This window comes from Lepisosteus platostomus, chromosome 11 (assembly GCF_059453375.1).
Source record: "Lepisosteus platostomus isolate fLepPlt1 chromosome 11, fLepPlt1.hap1, whole genome shotgun sequence".
NCBI lineage: Eukaryota > Metazoa > Chordata > Actinopteri > Semionotiformes > Lepisosteidae > Lepisosteus > Lepisosteus platostomus.
The window spans coordinates 24,575,250-24,600,462 of record NC_142621.1 but is presented as its reverse complement, the minus strand read 5'-3'; positions in this window follow the sequence as shown (position 1 = coordinate 24,600,462).

Genomic DNA, 25,213 nt, shown 5'->3' with positions numbered 1-25,213 from the left:
CTTTTCAATAAATGTTCTGCCAATGTATTTGATTATACGCTTCTATGAACAATGTGTAAGAACTCACAGAAAGACAATATCCCTCAAAAGTGTTGCACTTATTGCTCTTATACAGTAGGTTGTTGCTTTTATACATAATGTACAGTATATGATCTATAACAAAAATATGATGCAGATGAAAAAATCCAAATTACAAAATGTGGAGATGTCAGAAATAGATGCCAAGTTACAAGAAACAATTGGAATAAACATTACTTGCAAGCAACTATAGTACTGTAGGCACGTTTTAAAACAGAGACAGCCAAGTTTAAATCCACTGGGCATTTGTTAATAGCATAGAAGAAATTTAACTGAATTTTTATAAAATATTTAAGTTTTTAAAAACTATTTATTACAAACTTAATATGAAAATTATAATTTTCAAAAACTATATTGCATAAAAGCTATTATCAGAAAAAGCTTTTTGTAGCAGGAGCACTGACATTTTAATGAACTGATATGGCAAGGAAATTAATCATTATGTTGATTAATATTTGTCATGAAAGGGGGTCAACAGTGAAAGTCACAGGTTATATACAGTATACTGTATATCATCTGTGGAAACAGTTTATGTACAAAAAGTGTATTTTGTATCTTCTTGTATCTGTGGTACATTCTTTTCACCATTCTGCCTTGTGAGATTCTGTCCCATACCTCTCACAGAAGCCTGACAAGCATATGCCTATTCACTGGTCTCTGGACCCTAGATGACACATCATCCCAGAACAAAGTCAGGTGAGCAGGATCTATGACATAAAATTGCCACATTCTCATGTCATAGGAACACCACTGTTACAATACATGAGCAGTATTGAATATGTTTGTTGTCCTGCTGGAATGCTGTCATATTTGCAAGAGCCCACATGCAATTAGACTGTGCTTGATCATTATAGCTGTGGACAGTCATACCTACTGCAGTCCTCCCTTTTGATCTTGGATGTCATGATTCACGGTCTCCCAGCTGGTAGTTTATCATGGACAAACTGTTTTTAGTTAGAATATTTTGCCAGGTTAGAAATTTCTGGCTGTGAACATTCCAGATGAAAAGTGACAGTGCGCTGACTTGAACCAATGACCCATGAACCCATGGCATAAAGGCTGGTTCCCTTCCATTTTTCTTTCTTGATTTTCACTGAGCTTGACATTCAACAGATTAAATCACCTCTTCATGTGCCCAGCACTCTTCCTAATGAGGTGATTTAGTATTTCTGCAACAAGGTCACTCACGTGTATCACATTCATTGAATAATCTGTGTCTCATTTATTGAATAATCAATTAATCAAAATGACATAAAAAACATTTAGTAAATAGCCAAAATATGTTTACGTTTCTAAAAAAGTGATGAGTTTCTTTTTATTCTCAGCATATGTAACTATGTATTTTTATACTGGAACATCTTATCAAAAACATGTAAGTTATATTTTCTTTTGCAGACACAGCTTTTCAAAAGTGACAAAGCATTAACAAAAGCTGTGATGGAAGAAAATGCATAAGAAGGAAAATAAATCAGTGCAGAATTACCTTAATTCCACACATTCCAATAACAATTGTTACAAATTTTTGAAACTACTTATCTAAGTGGAATGCTCAAATGTGCAAATCTATACGGTTTTTCTGCTGTTTTGTGGTTTGGAATTGGGACAGCTGTAGCTTTTGATGAGACGTCTACCATGACACCAATCTCCTATGTTCCCCAAAGTATCCAAATCCCCTGTAGTAGTGGGCTTGCCTTTGAGTGTAGGGGGTTTCATTGGGGCTGTGCAGATGGGGCACTCAGAGATTTGACTGAGGCCAATACCTGAATCTGGAATCCAGTATATGTACCTCATAACTGACTCTGACACCTTTATATCCACTCCCTGGGTTACATGCTGCATGGTTTTAATTCCTCGAGTCTTTCTGTAACATAGATCTTACGTACAGTATGTTGGAAGTGACCCTTTGTTAGCCATTGCATGACATACAGTATAGAGATTTGCCATTCACGATATTGCAATGATCCTGGCCAAGATGTGTCTGTAGGTGAGAAAGGAAGAGCTGCAGGCTCTCCAGTGTTAATCAAGGAAGGGGATCGACAGCAAGACAGAGAATGTAGAAATTGCTGCTTTCAGTCCATGAAGTAGAAATAGAAAGGAAACTTCCTATATTTTTATATTGGAAGAGAAATAAAAAACAGTGATTATAAAAAAGGTTTTAAAACCCTATAATTGGAATAATTAAATACCAAATACAGAATACTCTTAAAATATAAAATCAAGTAAATACATTCTAATTGCTTTTTAATTCATTTATAAAACACTGTACATTTCATTACTCTACAGTATACTGTGCAGTGATAAAACACATAAAAAATTCAGAGTAAATGATAAAATAATAAGATCACTTGTGTACAGTATGGGTTACTCACAATTGTGAATGAAAAAGCACAAGATAATATGCAAAAGTTACCATACGTGCTCTGCATTATGCCTACTTCACACTAATTATCCTCAGTGGAAACATACTGCTCTACCTTCTCTTTACTTATGTAACGTAAGCTCTCTTTACCTAGAAAACTGCATTATGAGACCAATGGGATGTTTTGATGTAAGGTTGAATTCACGTAAGTCGAGTCTTGCGTGACCTGGAGAGAGGTTGTACTAACAGTTTATATTTGATTTAGTTAATATTTAATGCAATTCATTTGACTTTATTTGCTGTTTAATTCCTTAAGAATTGGATAACTGATGATGAGTGTCCAGGAAGGTGTGTTCTTATTACCTTTATTCAAATTGCATTTTGGCTTATTCTAGTAAACTCTGATTGTAGTAAACAAACAAGCACTGATTTTTTTTAAGTAGCAGTTGCAACATTCAGTGCTCAAGAACCTTGGGAACTTCAGGTTTTCATATCCACAGAGTTTTCAATTTAACTGAGCTTTATTTATGGAAAATGTAACATTAGTAACATGTAAATGTAAGCCTTTTAGTATCACTCAGTGGTACTAAAAAAACAGTGGAAGTGCCTCATTAATATTCTTTCCTCACGTGAATTATAGCTTTCTACCTTCAGGAATATTTAAGAAAATTTATTTGTGCTTGAAGACTCAACAGAAAAATGCACACCCACACACAAAAAAGAGATGGCATAACCTTCCTTGGTTAAAAGTGTCTTTCCTGATTTCAAATATATGCAGGATAAAAAAATTCAAGTTTGTATTTTGCCTGCATTACTCGCCATTATACATATTCCATTACATAGAAACAGCAAGAAAATAAATCCAGTAAAAAATAAGAGTATATACATAATACATATCTGAAATTGAATTTTATTATAAAATGTAGTTGGACTAAAATTCATATAAGTGTATTATATTGTATGGTTATAAAATAAGTAGTAATGACTGGATTATGAAATTCAAGCTAAAGGCATGAAGAACTCATTCCTTTAGAGGCTTCAAAAGAAAAGTGAAAACAAAATACACCAGAAAACAAAACGTGTTAAAAAAATTCACTATTGTAGTTTACCAAACTTAGCAGTGAACTGTGAGCAGTGAGCAGTGAGCAGTGATAGACAGAATTTATCACTGGATTTAATCATTTTTCTCATTATGTTAATAAAATAATTCTGAAACATTTTAGAATGTGATCTACAGTTTTGATCTTAGCCTTGAAACAAGGTGCGAGTTGAAAAATGTTGGTTGTGTAAACAAGGGGTTAATTAATTTGTTTAAAAGGAAACGTTGTTGTGTGAATTTCTGGGTAATTATCCCTGTGGTAGAACACATCAATCTATTCATTGTTCTAACACATATATTGCATTTTTTCTTAAAATCCACATTCAGGTTAAATGATTTAATTTAAGATGTTATTAACTGTAATTCAACTCATGTGATACAGTATATGTACTTAAATGCCCTTGTAAATTGTCTTTTAACATGGAATGATAAAACAGTTAAATGTACAAATAGCAGAACATTAAACTGCAACCTGAAATATGGATTATGAGATAGCTATACATTCCAAAGCAATGAACCATGCTTCTGCCTCAAGTTCAAAATTAGTAGAGGTGTAATATTTAATCAGTTGTTGAGAAGAGAATCTATACTGAACATTTTGAATAGATTGTTCAAGTTCGTTTCAAGACAATATTATAGCTTTCATGATATTTTAAGCGACAAAAAACTTTCTGATTCCATAATTGTGTATGGGGTTTGTAGTTATTAGTGTGTATACTGTAGGTGAATATATTGTATACATCTGTAGGAGTTTTTTCTAATATGACATGCAAATTACATTGTCTTAAGTTATTTGCAAATTATTTAATTTAGTGATACTGACCTACACAAATGACTAGTCAGGTGATCATCAAACATTTTAATGATGATGAGTAGAAATACATTTTGTTGTTGTTTGCCTGTTTGAAGTTATTTAAAAAAAATAAAATTTAGATTTTTTTTCAAAATTTGATGTATACTGCCCCATTTTTAAGTGTGCTATGAAACTTGTCTGTTTGGACTTCAATTTACAACTGAGAAACTGAGTTTACTGAAGAACAGATGCTAATCCATACAGATTCTTTGTTGCTATTGGCAACAAACAGTTTCCAAGATTTAATTAGGAATTAATGGTAATATATATAAATAGAAAAAGATTAGAAAGGGGTTAGGGATTATCTACTGTACATCAGATTAGGAGTAAGTGAAAGATTCTGGTCTTAACTAGCTCTGTGTTTTACTGCCCTGCTTCACTGTTTGGTTCACTGGTCAGCAACGAAGAGCGCTTCTGACAAGCATCTGTACCTCAGGCATTATCCTTACATATTGACTACGTTTCTTAACTTCTTAAAACAATTTCAAGGAGAATCTCAGGAAAAAACATCAAGTTCATAGAAAACAAGTTACTGTAATCATCCCCTGTTGCTTTCTCCGATATGGTGCTCTGTTGATTTGCCACTCACCTTCCCTGCTCACTGACTGTCATTAAGTCTGGCAGGAGACCCAGACTCCCCAGACTCTTAACCAGCTGTTCTACCACTAGAACAGGCACAAATCTCCCTCAGTTTTCAAAATTCATGTTGTCATTTTCATTCCCTTTATGAATTATTGGGCTCCTACACTTCATGTGTCTCAACAATAACTTGAATTCACTCTTTTAATTTCCCAATAGATGTTCAGGCACAAACCCTGTTCTGTCAGTGAAGTTACCCATGGAGCCAATGAGAAAGGGCTGCCACCAGATAGTAAGGTTCTTGGCAAGCCTGTTGGCTCTTAATAATGGATGGGATGGGACAATGAGACACTTTAACGCCAGCTAGCCCATGATAATAATAATAATTGCTTACACTTATATAGTGCTTTTCTGGACACTCCACTCAAAGCGCTTTACAGGTAATGGGGCCTACCCTCCACCACCACAAATGTGCAGCACCCACCAGGATGATGCAACAGCAGCCATAGTGAGCCATAATGCTCACCACACATCAGCTATCAGTGGGGAGGAAAACAGAGTAATGAAACCAATTCATAGATGAGGATTATTAGGAGGCCATGATTGGTAAGGGCCAATTAGAAACTTGGCCAGGACACCGGGATTATACCCCTACTCTTTTCGAGAAACACCCTGGGATCTTCAATGACCACAGAGAATCAGGACCTCGCTTTTACGTCTTATCTGAAGGACGGCGCCTTTCTACAGTATGGTGTCCCTCGTCACTATACTGAGACATTAGGACCCACATAGACCACAAGGTGAGTGCCCTCTTCCAGCAGCATCCAGCTTAGCTCGATTTACTATATAGCTTGATTAAATATTTTTCTGGTAATATATATATATAAGTTTATAAATATTATTGATTCATTTTTTTCATTAAATATTTATAAGTTTATAAATTATATATTTATTCCTTTTCTTCAAGGGTGTTTAAAGGGTGTGGTAGACATAAAAGAAATTAAATACAGATTCAAATAAAACCCAGTAAGTTATTTTTCCGTTTGTGTAGTGTCTCAAAACAGTGCTCAACACTTTTAAGATAGCAACCCCTTTTACTGTACAAGGTGAACAATCTAATCCCTTCCTTGACAATCAATCAATTCATTCAATTTCAGTGAATGACAAAGTCACAAACGTTTGATAGGTTTGAAGCAGTTGGAGCACCTGAACAGGTGAATTTGACTATGATGAGTGGATTTCAATGGGTGGAGGTATAATATGAATAGTGATTTACACCTTTATGAGAGACAGAAAATTATAAATAACAATGAAACAAGGTGTGTAAATTGCAAATGCATTCGAACCCAAGTCTTTTCACAATTAAAATAATGTAACATTTCATTCAACAGACTCCATTTAGAAAAAGAAAATAGTGTTTTACTAGGAAATGAGGAGAAATGTGTCAAACATACCATCATTTTGGGGCAGAGACATTGCATAGGTAACTAATTGGTTGTGGTAATTAATGTCCTGCAATTACTACAAAAGGTTAGAATCTATCGCTCATGTGTGCTACAATAACAATATCCCTCGATTAAAATGTTTAAAGAAATGAAACATTATTCACATTGAAGCATAGTCAGCAAGGCTGCAGTCAAATCATAAACAAAAGAAAAGGAAACAGTCAACCATTACTAAATCATTTTTTTTTTTGTGGTGCTAATTATTATGGCTCCTTTTACAAGAAAATTTATAAAGATAAAAAAATATAGAAATGTGACATTTATGTTGAAACATAACATTTGGCATATCAGGATGGTTCTCTCGTGTTGGACAACTAATAGTTCTCCCAGTTCAGCTGTCTTGCAATACCTTCCAAGAATATGACAATGTGTAAAATACTAACTGGTTGGAGCATTGTTCCCCAATTTTCTATAATTTTCAGCAATAAATAGAAGCAAATAGAGGATGAAATGGTTAGTTTCTCGATTTCATTCTGTATGTGTCCTCAGATTTCTCTTGAGAGGCCAGGCTTTATTTATTATATCACATTACCCATGGTTTTCATTAGCTACTTACTTTAGAGAGAAAATACAGTTATAGCTCAGATCCCTTAATAGTATAGTGATTAAATACAGAAATCCAAAATTAAGCAAAATGCATTAAATGATCATTAAACCACAAACACCCCAGCACTTCCACTAAAATAACTAGGAACTAGAAATGGCAGTTCAAAAGAGGTTTGCAACTTTCCACAAGATTAGTACAGGAAATAGAGGCCATGAAAACTCACTCCAAAAGTAATTTGAGGAGGGTATTCTGACCTCACACTAAAACCACATGTATTCAATTTGTTGGTTAAATTAAATTAATTTTTAATCTATACCAAAATGCCTCTAAAAGCAACAGCAGTACATCTTTGTGGCAGTGGTATGCTTACAGATCTTTGGCTACAAATACTACACAGTCCATGAGATGAATGTCTGCCAGCTCAAGTAGAACTTAATATAATGTAGGAAAAGTTATGAGCTTTATGAAATACAGTTCTGAGAGCTTTGTGCCTCTGGTATTCCTTTTAATAATGAATCTACTCTATGTACGTCAAATTTTTTGTATAACTTTTTAACATAAAATTAGAGAAAAAAACAAGATTTAATCTCTAAAAACATTTGGATTTTGGTTAGTATGGCTAGTACAAAATGCACTTGCAGACTGCAGAATGACTCTCTTATCTGCACAATATTGTTGTACATCCAGTAGTCCAACTGAAAATAATGATTAAGAGCACTCCGTGTTTGATTTGCCAACTGTGTTCATAAGTCCAGGTGGTGGCACCAAACAGACCACAACCAATATGATTTGACCACAGATTTACTTCAGCCTTGTAAACCTCACAGCTCCTGAGACCTAGCTGTAAACAGAACTCTTCATTTACTGTTTCTAGTGCCTGTCCTCCAGCTGACACAGTCTCCCACATTCTAATTTTGCAATAGACAACAGGACAGGCAGGAATATGTATTACAAATACTCATATTTATGAGCTATTTGTTTATAAGTATTACAAATATATTTTGATGGTTCTAAATAACTTATAATACACAGGAATCATGTCTGGTCATACATCATGTGCTACAGTGATTCTTACTTTTTTCCTAATACAATCCAGATTTCAAATTTCTTCATTGGTTTTCTTGCAGGTTTTTAGAGCAAGCAGTACCAAATATCTAGAGGCACTCGGTTTTGTAAGTGAAGAAAAGGGTCACTGTTGAAACTGATACCCTGTTCCACAAATAGTTAGTCTTCAAAATGCTACTGCAAGGCTTTTATTCATTCTAGGACTCTTTTTTATTTCATTGATCTTTATCAGGTCCACATGAACAAAATATTCAGTAAAGGATTTAGAGGTGCCAGGAATATCAACTCCTGTTTCATGATTACAATACAAAGTTACAAGCTGATAAACTACTTGGGTTGGTCTAATTCTGTGTGTTGTAGACACAATATCACAATACCCTGTTTAAGGTGTAAAATAAAAGTGTAGACAGATGCTGCAAATTTTGAAATAATCAGAAAACAATTTACCAAAAAAAAAACTTGACTGTAGTGAGAGACACTAAAATTTCTCATTAAAACTTGGTTTATTAATCATTGTTTGCATTTAGGCAGCATTTTACAGTACAGAGGATCCCGAAATCTTTTATATAGAGAAGGGGATCTACTTCAGTCACTGCTGAAGTGCAGCAGAATTAAATTTAACCAGGACACTTGGATTAAAACCTATACTGTTATCAACCTTGCCATGGGATCTTTAAGGAATCAGTCACCTCATACAGGACAGTCCCCAATAAGAAAAAGAGTGTCCAGCAACACCACATAAAGCAGCAACAAGGTTTTCCTTTTCTTTACTGACTAGGCCCATCCTTGCTAAACTTCTGAAGTCTGACTTGATCAAGCATAGAATAGGGTAACACTACACTTATTATTATCACAACTAGAGGTAAGAAACTGCTGACTGTGAACACACGGCCTCCAACATACTGATGGCTCAAAAGCATTGTTATCTTGGAAAACAAGATATATTGTTTTTTCTGTATTTTTTTTTCTTACCATCCTTGATATTCAAATAGGTAAATCACATCTTCACTTGAGCTCAGTAAATTCTCTTACTAATGATGTGATTTAGTGCTTCTATAATAAAGTCACTACAAAGTATTTTAGTCAGTCATGATTACACCAAAGGAAATGATGCCAACGTAAAAAAAAAAAATCCAAAATCAATATATTTTATTTTTCAAAAATATAAATGTACAGTATAAATAGTATAACAAATTTATTTAGATACTCAGTATAGCAACAGCAGCTTTAGTAGTTTTCAGACAGTTAATCAACACAGTTCAATAATGCTTTGAAAAAAAAGTTGTTGTGGTCATTACAGCAAATTATACAGAAAAAATGCTTGATTGTCTATAATCACTTACATCACAGCCTATGTCAATGACTATAACAGGATTTTGTTACTGAGGAACATAATTGAATTAATTCCTCTGATCTCATTGAATGGATTTTTCCCTTGCACTCAGCTCAGCTGGACTGCCATGATAAACAACATTAGATTATTAACTAGTGCTTATTTTTTTTTATATTAACACAGCAAATGCATTAAATCCAGTGGGTGAAGAACATTAATAAATAAGTTCCCAAAAATCACATTTCATTGTTATCTCTATTTATATGAATAATGGAAATGAAATGTGCATTAACAGGTTAATGGTGATTTCTTAAGATAATGACTAATTACAGAGTGACTTACAATGGTTTATAACTGTAAGTAAAAAGACAGTGCTGAAGCATTGATCCTTGTAAATCTGTATTAAAGTGCTCTCAAGTTTAATCAGATGTTCAGTCAGATTTTAATAACCCAATGCCAAATTTTTTCAGACCCAGTATTCATTGGTACACTCTTATCTACAGGAGAGATCACAATATACAGTATGTACCAACTGTTCTGATAAAAATGGTTTATAATCTGAACTATAACACAAACCATTTATATTCTGAATGTTTTTTTAATGGTTAATATATATATATATTTTAATTTGTGATCATTCATCTAAATAGTACCAGTATGTCATGTCATGTCATGTCATTTACCAAACTGCTTTATTTCATATGGTGTCCCAGGTGTCCCAGCTTACTGCTTTATACCATATGGAGTCCCAGGCTGGTGTCCCAGCCTGCCTGGCAAGCAACGAGCACAAAGCAGGGTACACCCTGGATGGGGAGAAAGTCCATCGCAGGGCAAGTGCAAGACAATCATACATGGGGACAATTTGGAGGCCGTGGTAAAGGCTGAGGGGGAAAATGTAGCCCAGACACTGGGATAACTCCCTACTCTTATCAAGAAATGCCCGGGGATCTGTAATGACCACTGAGAGTAAGGACCTCAGTTTAATGTCTCATCCGAAAGACAGCGCCCACTACAGTATAGTGTCCCTGCCACTACACCGGGGCATTAGGACCCTCACAGACTTCCAGCAGCAACCATAGCTTCCCAGGAGGTCTCCCATCCAGATAATGACCAGGCCCAACCCTACTTAGCTTCAGTGGGTAGCCAGTAGAGAGCTGCAGGGTGATATGGCTGCTGGCAGTACCAGTATAATTTGCACAAAATTACCAACACATGCTGTATACTGCAGCAATCTGCAAAACTGCTCATTAAATTAAGAGAATAAATTTCATTCATAACTCTAGATTTCCAACACTTTCCAAATACACAGTATTCCATCCATCCAGTTTGTAACAGCTTTACCCAACTGGGGCAGAGCAGTGGCTCTGTGCCTGTGGCTGGAAGGTTGCTGGTTCAAATCCCGTGGCCGGCAGAGGAATCCTACTCCCTTGGTCCCCTGAGCAAGGCCCTTAACCCCAACTGCTCCACGGGTGCTGTACAATGGCTGACCCTGCGCTCTGACCCCAAACTTCTCTCCCTGTCTGTGTGTCTCTATCTTAGAGAACAAGCTGGGGTATGTGGAAATACGAATTCCTAATGCAAGAAATTGTATATGGCCAATAAAGTAATCTTATCTTATAATACAGGGTCTCAGGGGAGCCTATCCTGGCAAGCAACAGCGGCAAGGTGGGATAAACCCTGGACAGGACACAGAAACAAACAAATACACCTGTATCTGTATTTTTACTATGGGAGGAAACTGGAGTATATAGTTCCACACAAACATGAAAACCCATGGGGAGAACATACAGTACAAAGCTTGTGCAGATAGCAATCCAGATTGGGAACTGAACCCAGGGGCCAAGCACAGCACAGAAGCAATGCTAACCACTGCACCACTGTGCCACGCTTTACATGTATATTGAACAGTGTAAATTTATTAATTTGACCCCTGAAAGCAATGGAATTCAGGTTCTTGTTGCTAGAATATTACAATCAAAGTAGGAGCCATGGATCATTACAGCCAGGCTACCATGTAGATGCTGTATGATATATTACAAATCATTTGCACGTTTACAAGAATGAAAACCCTTCTTACTTATATACTGTATTTGCACAGTCTGGAAGCATTCTCTGAAACGTGTGCAATCAATGTCTCCAAATCCAGATACAGCATAAAAAAAAAACGACTGCTGATAAATTGTTGTTACACTGGATTAAGTGGGACACAGATGTATGAAATGGTTAGCTCTTTTTTATCTATGTAGCTATAACCTGATAGTTGGAGATGATGAACTGATTGAGTCCCATCAAATTGCCTGCAACTCCTCTAAAAATGACAAAGAAGCACAGAATGAAATGCTGCCAACACCGTTATTATGTGCTAGGATGACTTTGTGCAAGAGATTTAAATTATTTTGCAATCAAGATTTCAGATGATTGTCTTACAAGTTTAATAAATAAGGCCCAGATCTGCACATTCTCTCTCTGTGCTGTCATTATTGCTACTACGATCTGTCAATTTGAGGGCTCTCAAATTCAAAAATTGCATTTGCATCTGTATTTGCAGCTCCAAGTAAAATGTTTTTCTTTTAATCAATGCAGATTTTTATTTGAAGTCTAGTTATATTATTAGGTTATAAATTAAGGCCACCCTTTTCTGGAAGTACAGTAGATAAACCTCCAAAAATATTAATTATCACAGATTTCCTTTTAAATTACCGAACATGTCAGAATTTCTAAATATAGCTGAACATGAATAAACTCAATCAACATAAATTGATACTGTAAGTTCTTTTGACTAAACATGTCATAATTAAATTAGACGAAAGAAAATGCTTATAATGATTTATAAGTCAACGCTGGTGTTATTGTTTAAAAATCTACCCAGATATTTTTTTTAGGTCTGTGAGGAACTTTAACAATAGGGATATTTTAAAATTATTTAGTTTTGTTTTTTGTCTACTTGGTTTCTTTACATTTGAATGTGAATGTTAGCTCCACATTATAGATGGCACATTTATAGAAATTTAAGAATTGGTGCAATTGTGTCAATCACTTTATCCATGTGATTGATGTTACAGTATATATATTATTCCACTTAAAGAAAACTTTCATAAGATCCTTGGTTTTTCAAGTGCTCATCACATGTATATGTTGTCAGCCTTTCTTTTGTTGGAAATGACATCTGGATTTAGTTGTGCAAAGATTTTGTTTTTATTTTACTGAATTATCAGATGGGTCATTGACAGAATGCTTTTCATGGAAATAGGCCAGTATTTTGTCTATTATAATCAATCAAAAAGTTTTACTTATTTACTTCTGTTAGCCTGAGTTTAACATACAAATTAAAATACTTTCAACTTAATCTCTTTGAGAATCTTGGGAATGGTGCAAATAGGCTGCAGCAGGCTGCGGATTTTGCTTAATCACTTTGTTGTTTGCAAAAGACTGTGAAGAAGTCTGCTCCAAAGTTACTCAAAGAACAGCTCACATTACAATTTTTAAACATTTTCTCTAACTTCCTTTTACTTAGGCATCTGATATTTTTTTCTGCCTTAAGTTCTTGTTAGTTCATTTTTCACACATGATAAATGGTGGAAAGGTAAAAAGGGTGATTGCTGTGCTCAAAAGATGGTTTTATTCCAACTAGGCTTTGGTTGACCAATCTGCTGCTTATTTATTCAAATACAGACTTCCAGTATATCGTTCCAAACCTAAGCTGTGCAAGAGAATTGGGGACTTTACTTGAGTTACAGAACAAATGCAAAACATGAATTCCCATTAGGCTTAAGAACAAAGATACAAAGCTTCTGTACATGGAAGTATAATTCCAGAAACTATCGCATTCAGGAAAATGATGATTCTAAAAAAATAATGAGAGAATGGAAACACGCTGTACTGGCAAATGCTTTGTCCACTGGTAGTTTGAAAGGCAAAATCTGCTTTTTCTGAACAAATTAACTGTAAAAAGTCTAGAAGAAGAGAATGTTTTTCTAGAATCTTTATGTATGAACTCAAACATTATTATATTTCAAACTGTAGTACTGTATAAACCCACAAAGCAGTAAAAGTAAGATCAAACAGAAAGAAAAGACCTTTGTTATTTTATTAGAAGGCTCAGTTACTGTATATTTCAAGTCCTATATGAAATTAAAATATTGCATGACTCATTAAGAAAATCCTCAGGATTTGCTGAGATACTGATGCAAACTACCAATATTTCTTTTTTTGCGGACATAAATTGATTTTAAAGGAAAGTAACACTAAGCACTTATTAACTAAAAAAATAGTAAGCAATAAATGAAATATAGCACATAATTTCAACCAATTCACATTCATAAGGAATTCATAAGGAAAATCTCAATCTTTTTTGAAACAGGTGGACTGACTTTTTAGCAAACAGTCATGACAGTTTAATTTGTTATGCTAATTAAGATTTGTCATCAACAGGGTTGATCAACAGAGGGTCTGTTATGACAGTCACAGGGTGGTAGTGTGTTAGGCCACCATTGGAAGTAGTACAATTTGTGCATCTGCTACACAAGCTTTGCACCAGTTTGCAGATGCTATCTTGTTAGATTCTGTCTCATTTCTCTCACAGCATGTGTCTGTGTGTCTGTGTGACCTTTCCTTGTGCTCTAGATGTCACATGAGTACAAGCTTTACCCACAAATGTTCAAAGGGGCTCATGTTTGATGAGAAGGAAATACACAATATAATTGTAATATAATGCTTGTTAACATTTATAACAAATGAGAACACCTGAACCTGCAAGCAACTCTGCACTGACTTAATCTAGCCTACAACATACAAATACCATGAAGGCATTGTTCTCTTGAAAAGCAGGACATATTACAGTAGTTCCTTTCTATGATCTTCCATCTTGATTTTCATCAGGTCTTACATTCACCAGGTTAAATAGCCTCATCACCTGTGGCCCATTAACTCTTTCACTAATGAGATGATTTAGTGCTTATGTGACAAAGTCCCCCCAGATGTATAATGACCAGTCATGAATAATCAATTAATCAAAATGATACCAAAAACATTTAAATTAATATCTAAAATCCATAACTTTATTTTAAAAAAACATAATGTACATGTACAGAGCAATAAGTTCCATTTGATGCTTGGTACTGTATATTTAAAGTTCACAATGATCATTTCCTATCATTTCATATTTAATATGAAAAGCCATGCAGTAGACCTTCTGTGTGCTTGCCAGCAGCATGAAAGACATTGAATGAAAGAAATTCTTAAACAGCTGCAGTTAATTAAGCCAATTAAGGTCAGAAAAGGGAAGCATTTAACATATTAAGCTCACAGATAGTTTTTCAAATATTCCAGCAGGTTTCACTATTCCCAAGAAAAGAACATATTTTAATATTTTTGGCATATCCTGTATTTAAATTATTGTAAATAGATTATCATTTTTTTCATCTTAATAAAATACGTTTTTAAAGTTGCAAGAATCTGATTGATGGATATATAAGAATGACTTGCAATAACATGAAAATATACTTCTCTATGTACCACACCACTTACTAATATGGAAATTATTTCTCATCTCTTTATCTCTTTATTTATTGCCATCATGGTTTTGTCGCAAAGCAAACCACTTTCTGAATGTCAAGAGAAAAAAAATGAAATTACAGCTTTTAAAAAATGTGATATATTCCACAAGAAAAGGGTACCAAATAAATATTCTCCCATAGCTATCACACAAGAGATCTTCCTGGCAAGCCCTACTAGAGTGATGAAAACCAATGTACATTACAATATCTTGTGAATTACAACATATATTACAATTATCCGCAAATGTATAGCACAGCTATTTGTATACCTTTTAATGATATGGCAATATGAGCGAATGACAAAAAAAATCCCACTAGCACTACACTATACAAAAGATGTTCTTTCTCTGGCTGTGCTCACACTAGAATTTTGGGAAGCCACTACAGTGCTAACCTGAGCCAGTAGGCAAGATTGGGTATTATAATATGAAGTGAAATTGGCTCTCCTTTACTCTTTCGGTACCTCTTATTAATCATTGATCAGGGCCTGAACAACAGGAAAAAAATTCAAAATGTCTTTTTCTGGTCGAGGGGGAACGCTGGCTCTTTTGTATGCCGCACCTCTTCCTGATTTAGTTTATTTTGTATACATATTTATGAGTGTATGTTTTCCATTGAATTCACTAAATCTTAAAATTTATTCTAGTTTTAACTGGGGGGGTTGTTTCTGTAAGAGAATGGAGCATGGAAATTGAGTTCAATCTTAGGCCAATTTATTTATCATTGAACAAGTTAGACGTGAATAGGAGTGGACATGAATAAGCCAACTCCATTAAAAGCATTTTATTTTGTTCATTACGATTGCAGATTACAGAAAGGTTCCTTTAATAAACAATAAAGCCAAAACAGCCACGTGCTTCAGTATATTTCCAGCTGGGTATTTCATTCATTTTGCAGCAAACTCGTGCTGCTCACTCTGGCCCTGGAGCCCTCACACAAATTCAACAGTTAACAGTTCCGAGTTTCCCGACCACAGTCTAGGGGTGAAATCAGGAATGGTAACACTACTACTGCTGTCTGTCTACCTGCTGTGCTGCTGATTCCAGGTTTTATTCAAACTACTTGCAATTCTTCAGTCACTCCAGGAGAAATTTCATCCTGTATTTCTCCGTAATGCATGTAAGGTACACCTCATCACAATTACGGCAACTGGAATTATTTCCTCGAAAAATCTGCCTTCGAGTACAGCCATGATATTGGGATTTTGCAACCTATGAGATTCTGCATATCCATCAAAGTTCTGGACGTCATTTTCTGGTGACCTCTTCTCAAAGTATCAGGATACCTATGTTTTGGAACCAGGCCCCCTAAATCATTCCACTTTGGTGACTTTTAACAATATACACTGCCTATCATGTTTAAAACACACTTCACTTCTAGCCAAATCCCCTGCTTCACCAAGATCAACCAAATCAGTTTTATTCAGCACCCATTCTGCCAGTCTTACTAAATTACTTTATCAAAAAAGTTCAACTTTCTGTGCTTCACTAAATCTTGGCACAGACAAAATTATGGTATTTTGGTTAACCAGATTATTCTTCCAGAGTATGGTTTCTTTGAGCAATTTCACCCTTCTGGCCATGGTGGGGGCCAGACTGTTACTTATAACTTACTTTCCTGTATAAGTCTGGTTACTGTACCTTTACATTCCTCTTTTGAGTGCCTTGTTTTAAATGTCTCTGTTCCCCAGTCTACAAGTCTACAATTTACAGACCCCCCAAGCATAATGATGCTTTTATAACTGAGTTTGCCCATTTACTATTTTTGCTTTGTATCAGATCTAACTAGATCCTTCTTCTGGGTGATTTTAAATATTCACCTGGATTCTCAGCACTACAATTTAGCAAAGGATTTTCTTTGTTGGAATCCTTTGGTCTCACACAGCTTGTTCTCAATCCAACTCACAAGAAAGGTCACTCTTTGGACATAATCATTGTAAATGACTCTTTTGTTTCACACTTGTCTTAAACTAGATACTGTATTTCTGATCACTTAGCTGTTCCTTTTTGATATAGAATTCTCTGTCTCAAACTCTTCAACTTTACATTCTGTAAACATTTGTAATTGTCCATCAGTAAACCAGAATACTATAAGTTCACTGATTCTGCTCTTTCTTTATTGTCTCGGTTTTCTAACTCTGATATTCTAGGCCAGTGGTTCTCAAACTTTTTGAACCAAGTACCACCCCTAATCCAACCGAAGCATCCAAGTACCACCTACAAGTCATCTTCTCATGGGAACCCCAGAAAGTCTCAATGACAAACATGAGCGCATGTGCACACACACTCACACACACATATAATAAATATTATCATAATAAACTTTGTTTGATATATTAAAATGTGGCTTCTCAAAGTGTTTTACAGAAAAAAAACAACAACAAATAAAAATAAAAAAGCACCATTTCAGTGAGAGGGGTGAGCCTGTTTAGTCGAGCAAAGCAGATGTGAATTAATTTTTCTAACAGATTTTAAATCGTCAGGCATTTTCTTGACGGCAAAGGTCTCGCGGTAGATGTTGCAATGAAACCATTAATTTCTGGAGCAACCTCTCAAATTCGTGCAACTACACCACTGTGTTGGCTTGTCATTGCTCTAGCACCGTCTGTACAAACTCCGACACATTTTATCCAGTCGATAAATTCATTCAGAAGCTGAAATACATGCTCTCCTATAGTTCCTGTTGGTAGCGGCTTACAGAACAGAAAGTCCACACTTGACGTACCCTCAAACTCGTATCTAACGGAAACGAGCAAATTGGCCAAATCGACTACAGACTCATCTAATTGCAGTGAAAAACATCTGCTCATCTTAACGCGCTCTGTCAGCGTACTTTTGATATAATCCTTCATTTCAATAATTCTATGAATGACTGTGTCTTTCAGGGGGGGCAGCAGGTCGAGCTGTTCAGCAGTTTTAGCAATCCGCAAGCTTGCATTTTTCCACGTTTCCGTTTTTATTTCAGTGTTTATTTTAAGTATTTATTTCATGCGCATGGGAGAGAAACACAGAGACGCTCGGTGTATTTTTCTCAAATTAACTTAGAACAGTTCTTAAATATTTTTCTGTTATTTTTCACGCTTTCCTGTGCTCACAAGATTATCAGCGTTCGTAGCACGCATTTCTATGCATTCCTGTGTTTACAACGTTGGCATTGTTCCAAAATCACGCACATTCTCCTTTCTCCCTATTTGCTGGAAATACAGTAGCTTTTTTAAAATACAATTGGTCACTTGCATCCGTAGCATGCATTCCTATAGAGTGGTATAAAATTACAGAGTATCTCTTGTGTATTAGCGCGCACTGTATCGTAGTACGTAGACTGCATATTCGACACGTATAAAAATACAAAATATGAAAACCCGTCCCAATTTTTTCAGCGCACACAACACAGTTCCAGGGTCATTTGGCGTACCACCTGGCGGCACGCCACGTACCACTGCAGGTACGCGTACCACAGTTTGAGAACCACTGCTCTAGGCAATAAGGTGAATAAGGTGAAAATGTTTAATGCAGTAGCTCTATTCTAACTTCTCTTGATACAATAGATCCTCTTAAACTCAATCCATATCCTTTTTTCATTGTGCCTCATGGTATACCCACCAGTTTTTTTCAATGAAAGTAGTCTCCTGCAAACTAGAACATAGGTCATGCCATAGGTACTTCATTGACTACAAAGATGCAATTGAGTCTGCAAGATCCAGCTACTCTTCCCATATAACTGAGAACAACGTCCTGACCTGAGTCCGGAGCTCGGAGCACCTTGACCCATTATGGTTTTAACCTTCCTTGTTCCTACTTCCCTGTTCCTGTGTTCGTCTTGGATGGACCTCCTGGCAATGGACATTGGACTGTGTTTTAACTATCCCTCTGGACTTTTTTGGATTTGTCACCTCGGCCTTTCCCTGTGCACTGGATCACCACCGTCACCACCCCCTGTCTGTCAACCCGACCTAACCTTGTTGTCTCTTCCCTGATGTGCTTCCCCAGACACTTCCAGATTCTACCGTCAGGCATAGGGTCTTTAAACAACACATTTCACAGGAGTCAGAACTGGCTCCGTGACACATCATTTGCCTCATTCCAACTTTGCCAAACCTTTTTAGAGATTTGTACAGCCAAGATCGACAATATTTGGCATTACAGTCTCTCCACCACACTTGCCACTACTACACCTCCTCCATTCATGCCTGTTTTTGCTGGTCCTCCATTCTCTAGTTTCTTTCAACATGATACTGCATGCCTTAGTAAATTGGTATTGTGTATGAAACCCACTATCTGTGATGGACTGTTATCCTGTGCAGGGTGCATTCTTGGTTGGGGAATGGGGGGCTCTGGCTCTCCCACAACCCTGTATTGGGATAAAACTCTTAGACAATAATGGATGCCTATTACTCACTTCTTGCCCATGTGTGACTTACCATTGTGAAGAAATTCAGTTGCATAACTATTATGTCAGAATACAACCTATTTTCACATGCTTCTGGGGGTTTGGGAAAACAAACAAGGGCATCAGCAAGAATAACAATTTACTGTTATTATACTGTATAAATGGCAAGTGTAAATGGAGCATGATACAGTATCTACAATTGAGAAAAGATCTCATAACAACATTTTGGCATTAAAGTATTTGTTGTATATAATTTGTTGTCAGCCATAGACAACAATTTCTCTAGACATGCAGACACTGAAAAAAGGTTGTGCAACATTTGTGAATGTGGGCATAGATGTACAGTAAATAATTATGGAAAAGGGGAAAAAGTAGTTATATCATGCAAACTATGCATTATACAGTACATATATAACCATTATGTAGAATTATTTATTTACTTGATGAATTACATTGATATGCTAAAAACGTCATTAGTTATCAGACAACTCATCAAAGCATCTCACTGCCTTAAGTTTTAGAAATGTGGTGGGCTCTATGACTCCTGGGAAGGAAATCTCAAAAGGCAAGCAAAAAAAAAAACAGTTTTAGATAATGGAGGTTCTTCTTATTGACAGATTGTAGCTTTCACAAATCACCCCATGCCGTATGTAAAATTCTAGCGAATTTATGTGTAACTAGCATGACTTACAAAAGGTCGATAAAAGAAAGATCAAAACTAAGTACTTCAGTATAAATTCCTTACATCATGGATGATTCAGAAGAGATCCTGCTACATGTACAAAGGTTATTTTCTTAAGAAACTTTAAGGTAGATTTTCGCAAAAAATGGTCTGAATGAGCTTCTTCTGTCTATTCGAGAATTTTTGCTTGATCCTTGTTTTGTTTTATTCTCCTCAGCAAAGATTTCCAGCACCTACAAAGCCTTTGAGGTTCATTTTTGCTTATAGGAATCTTTTCTTCTTGAAATAAAACCTAGACTTTCAGCAAGTTTATTTGCAAGATCTCTTCATACTTTACTTTCATGACTTTTAGCTGTTTTGGATTTTCTTGCATAACCACTTCAGTTTGTAAGATATATCAGTATCAGAATTCTATTGAGTGATATGTGCAGCTGGGCAGCAGTCTATAAAGAGGAGCCTTTATTAGCTACAACTTTGATCCTGTCATGTGAGATTGCTTTCCCAGTGGTCAGTGTTCACCACATGTATAAAGCTCTGCAATGTGTCATTATTTATACTTATGTAGGAGTTGAAGTGGTGTGGCAGGTTCTGATGGGTTGTTCTATAACCACTGACATTGCAGAATTTGAAATCCTGCATCAACATTTCAGATGTTTTACACAAAAGGTGTATTAATTTGCATTATACAGCATTATTTGCATTCGGTTCGAGTGTGGAGCTATGTCAGAATTATTTCCACTGCTGCATATATTGCAATTTTTAAACATTCTAAATGATACAGAAACTTTGACATGATATACGGTAAATGACATTCAGTGCAACAGTCTGATTTCAGGCCACACTGGTTAAATACCTGCTAAATGAACACTTTTTTATTAAGACAGAGATTAACTCATATTCTTAATTTTTTGTCCACGATTACCACTTTGGGTTCTCTACAGAAAGGTGCCGGTGTATGTTTCTAAAAATTATACCTTTGGACTGTTACCCACTTGCTAAAACACTAATTAGAAAAGTACAAAAACACATGAGATCTAATAAATATAGTGTGGATAGTTCACCCAAAAAGTCCATTCTGGGAAAGAAAAGACAGTCGCTGATAAATGTGCTTTGTGCTCATGCTGACATTTAATTGAAAAGGCAGCTGCTGTCACCCACCTGTGATTGTGTTTTGCTTGAATATTCTAGTCTACCATTTGCTTATATTCGTTGCTCTCTTCCACATGCATTTACCCATATGTCTTAGTCAATGCCTTCTAGAATTGCCAGCAGCTTTAATAGACATGATGTCTCAGCTTTGCTCACACCCCAACATAAGACTGGTCACGTGTTAATTACGGACCCATTTTTATTAGCTTTACAACCACATGCTCCTGTTGCTACTGTAAGTATTTCTTCTGGAAGCAGCCTGAAGTGCCTATACTGTATAAGTACATAGTGATATCGTTTCACATTAGGAGCACAAAAACTTCCACAGCCTCATAAAATGAAGAGATATTTAAAAAATGTGCAGTTTCCTCTTTTGTTACAGTATGCATACTGTGAATCAATTTACCAGTAATAGAAAATCCCAGGAGAAGGATTACTTCTGTACAGGTTAGTTTTACACCTTTATAATATGTTTTAGTCCCCCATTGGTTCATCTGCCACTGTGATGCAAGTACATTCAAACCGCTGCCACTTTTGTCAGGAAACAAAACAAAAGTAGGAAATGAAAACCGAAAGACGCATTAAAACCTCATCAATAACATAAAAGGCTATGAATAATTAATAAGATTGAAAGAATAAAGTATGATGGTTCCTTGTTTGAAATACTGCAGTAGCCATTTTCCTCACACTTCAATAATTTTGTATATTTTTAAATTATAAAATAAAAATATAAAAACTTATATCAAATTTTAAATAAGTGTGTTTAAAATACTGACGCCCCCAAAAACTTATTTTGGTGCAGAAGTTTAAAAACAAATACAGGAGAATGAGTTAACATATTTTTTGTACTACTTTTAAACTTTGCGTTTCAGTATATTTACAGACATTCAGTATATACAGTATACACATTTTCCACATATAATGAGTAACGTTGGTGATCATCATTATTGATTCAACTGAGTTCGCAATTTATGTCAATTCCATTTGTGTCAGTTAACTTTTACTGCTTTATTAATATTAGCATATCAAAAATGATGATTTACAAAAATGTAATATACAGTATTAGTATGATTTTCTCCCAATACCTCTTTATTCCTAAACACAAACATTAACATCAGACAACAAAACAACAGGAGTTTTAGATTAAAGGTCTGTAGATGTTTACATTTCTGTGAGGTTTAAATTTTGTAGCTAAACTGTTAAACCAATGCCACAGATAGTTCATTTTAAGAAAAAAAGAAAAGTTGGCAGATGATTTGGCTATAATTTGATACATGAATAGGTATGTTTTGTTTTTTTTTTAAATACCTTCTCCTATTCCCACAGATATCAGCATACTAAACTCTGAAGTACTAGTGTGCAGAATGGTTTAGAAATTTGTACTGGTGTGCAAATATGACTATATATGTCCAGAATATTCACAGAAAAAGGAAAAATCAAAGAACAAGTATCGTAAAATAAAGGACAGCTCAGGTTTAACCTGTTTAGGTTGTTAAGATTAAGACATGGTTAAGACATTAAGACTGTTAAGAGTATGACAAGGAAGACTCAAATGCTCAAACATACAGTATTGTAATACATGTAATACATACAGTAATATGTAGGATCCTTTCATTGTCCTGTATGTGTCTCTTAGTTCCAACTTACAAACCACTCCTTCACATAGTTTAGGATCTAGTTTAAGTCATTAATACTGATAGTGAGCTGTCTCAATTTGAATAACAATTGACTCAATTCAACTCAAAACATTGTTGAATTCTCTTCTGAGAGAAGAATTGCTAAATAACCTCCAACATTACTTATACATTTGACTGCACATGACCCACATTCATATTCCTTTAAGCATTTAATAATTCTCTGTATATTATAGGTTAGAATATAAAAGTGAGTTGGGTACTGTAATAGATGCCTTTTTAATATTTTTAAAGAATAAAAAGATTTTTTCATTATGCTTTTAATTCTCATTCACAAGTAAGTTTTAAAATTAACAAAAAATTTCAATGTAAAAAGTATTTCAATGTGAATAAGCATATGAAAAACAATGTTAAGACATAAATTAAAAAAGACAGAAAGATAGAAAGAAAATTTACACTGCACAATGTATTAATAAAGTCATATTTAGCACATTGTATACAGTTTTAGTCATCATATTACAAAAACTAATTTTTGACAAGTTCAAGAAGACTAGAATAAGATAATAATTTCTGGTCTTAAAGGAAGTTGTTAAGCAGATGGAAAAAAGTAAGAAGTACATTTAAAAAGTGAAAATAGGAGGCATTTATATAAACAAAGTGTTGCGAGAGTTTTAAAACAAACTACTGAAAGTTAGGCAACCAGAAGATCTGGGATTCTTCAGAAAATGACAGGATGAGATTCAATAACAACCACACCAGGACAGTGCAGTGTTACATACAGGTAACAAAAACGTGCCAAAAATATAAGGAGAATAGGTGAATGAAAGTCCATTTTCTAATGGCTTTACCTAATTCAGGTTCATGGTGGAGCAGGAGCTTATCCTGGCCAGCAACAGGCTCAAGTCAGGATACACCCTGGATGGGACACCAGTCCATTGCAGGGCACACGCTCACACCAGGGCCAATTATCCCAGAAGCAAATTAACCTTTTGACTGTGGGAGGAAACCAGAACACCTGGAGGAGATCCACATTGATATGGAGAGAAAGTTCAAACTCCATGCAGATACCACCCTAGGTCTGAAACTGAACCCAGTGCCCAAGCCTTGCCAAGCAGGAATGCTAACCACTGCTCCACCATGCCACCCAGGTCTAGGTTTCTACATTATAAAAAAGGAAAAAGCAAGCTGCTCTAGAATCAGTCCATAGAAGGGCAACAATATGCATTCCTGAGCTTTAAAGAAGGTCCTACTCTGAAAACATAAAAACTGAAACTTCTATTTTTGAAAAGGGAAGTCAAATTAGGGGTCCTGATTCAAGTCCCAAAAGACTTCTGTCACATAGCAGTTCCTTCCGGGCCCTATGCGGACGACGCGATCCAGAATAGTGAAGATACACTAGGGAAAAAGTCATGCGGGAGAGGGTCTGGAGACAGGGGGGCATGTCCATGCAGTGGACAAAGGGTAGAGTCCAAGGCCAGGGGATCCATCCAGGGAGTTAAAACACGAACCGGGTCGGGACCGGCAAAGGGAGAGGAATCAGGAACAGAAGATTAAAACCATAACGGAGCCAGACGCAGCAGGACCCCGGGCTCTCATGATGTGGAAATCAATGAGGAACCAGGAGTGAGGTCTGCGTCTGGCTTTTAAGGGGGAGCGGGAATAGGGAACAGGTCAGACAATGGGAGGGAACAAGGAAGGGCTGGAGCGCCCTTAAGAGGAGGGGTTAGTGGTCGTGACAACTTCTTCAAGTTCAACACTGATACATAAACCAGAGGACACAAGTAAAAGCTATGGAGAAAAAAATTTCCAACAGGACAGGCAGCTCTTTTTTCACACAGACATTGATCCTGATACCAAGGCTCCTTTCACAAAACTCCTGAATGACATTCTTGGATCAATTAGAAACTAAGAAACAAATATATTAGAAAAACCAAGTCTTCTCTTCCTTTGTTACCTCTTGTGCTTCTTTTTCTAAAGAAAACAGTTCTTAATAGCATGCCTTACAATATAAGAAAGAAGCTAAATTATAATCACAAACATTCTTCAAAACTTAGTTCATTTTAATAGTTTGTTTTTTAGTACTGTTATTGGATTTAACACATAAATTCACTTCTTAATGTTATTCGCTCTACTCTCCCATGGCCTTGAACTTGTGCAGTTGGTGCAATTTTATGAACAAAGGACAGTTTTTACAGCAATGATAAGCCATTTGCTTATAAATGATCTTGTCATCCCCTTCTGCTTGCTGTCATGTAGAATTCCACTGCGAGACTAAAAACAACCATAATTCATTTGATATTCTACCTCCTCAGAGGACAGATCTTGACAGATGATAAATAGCAACTGCTGACAATCATCAACGAATGCTATCCTGTTTTCTCCATAA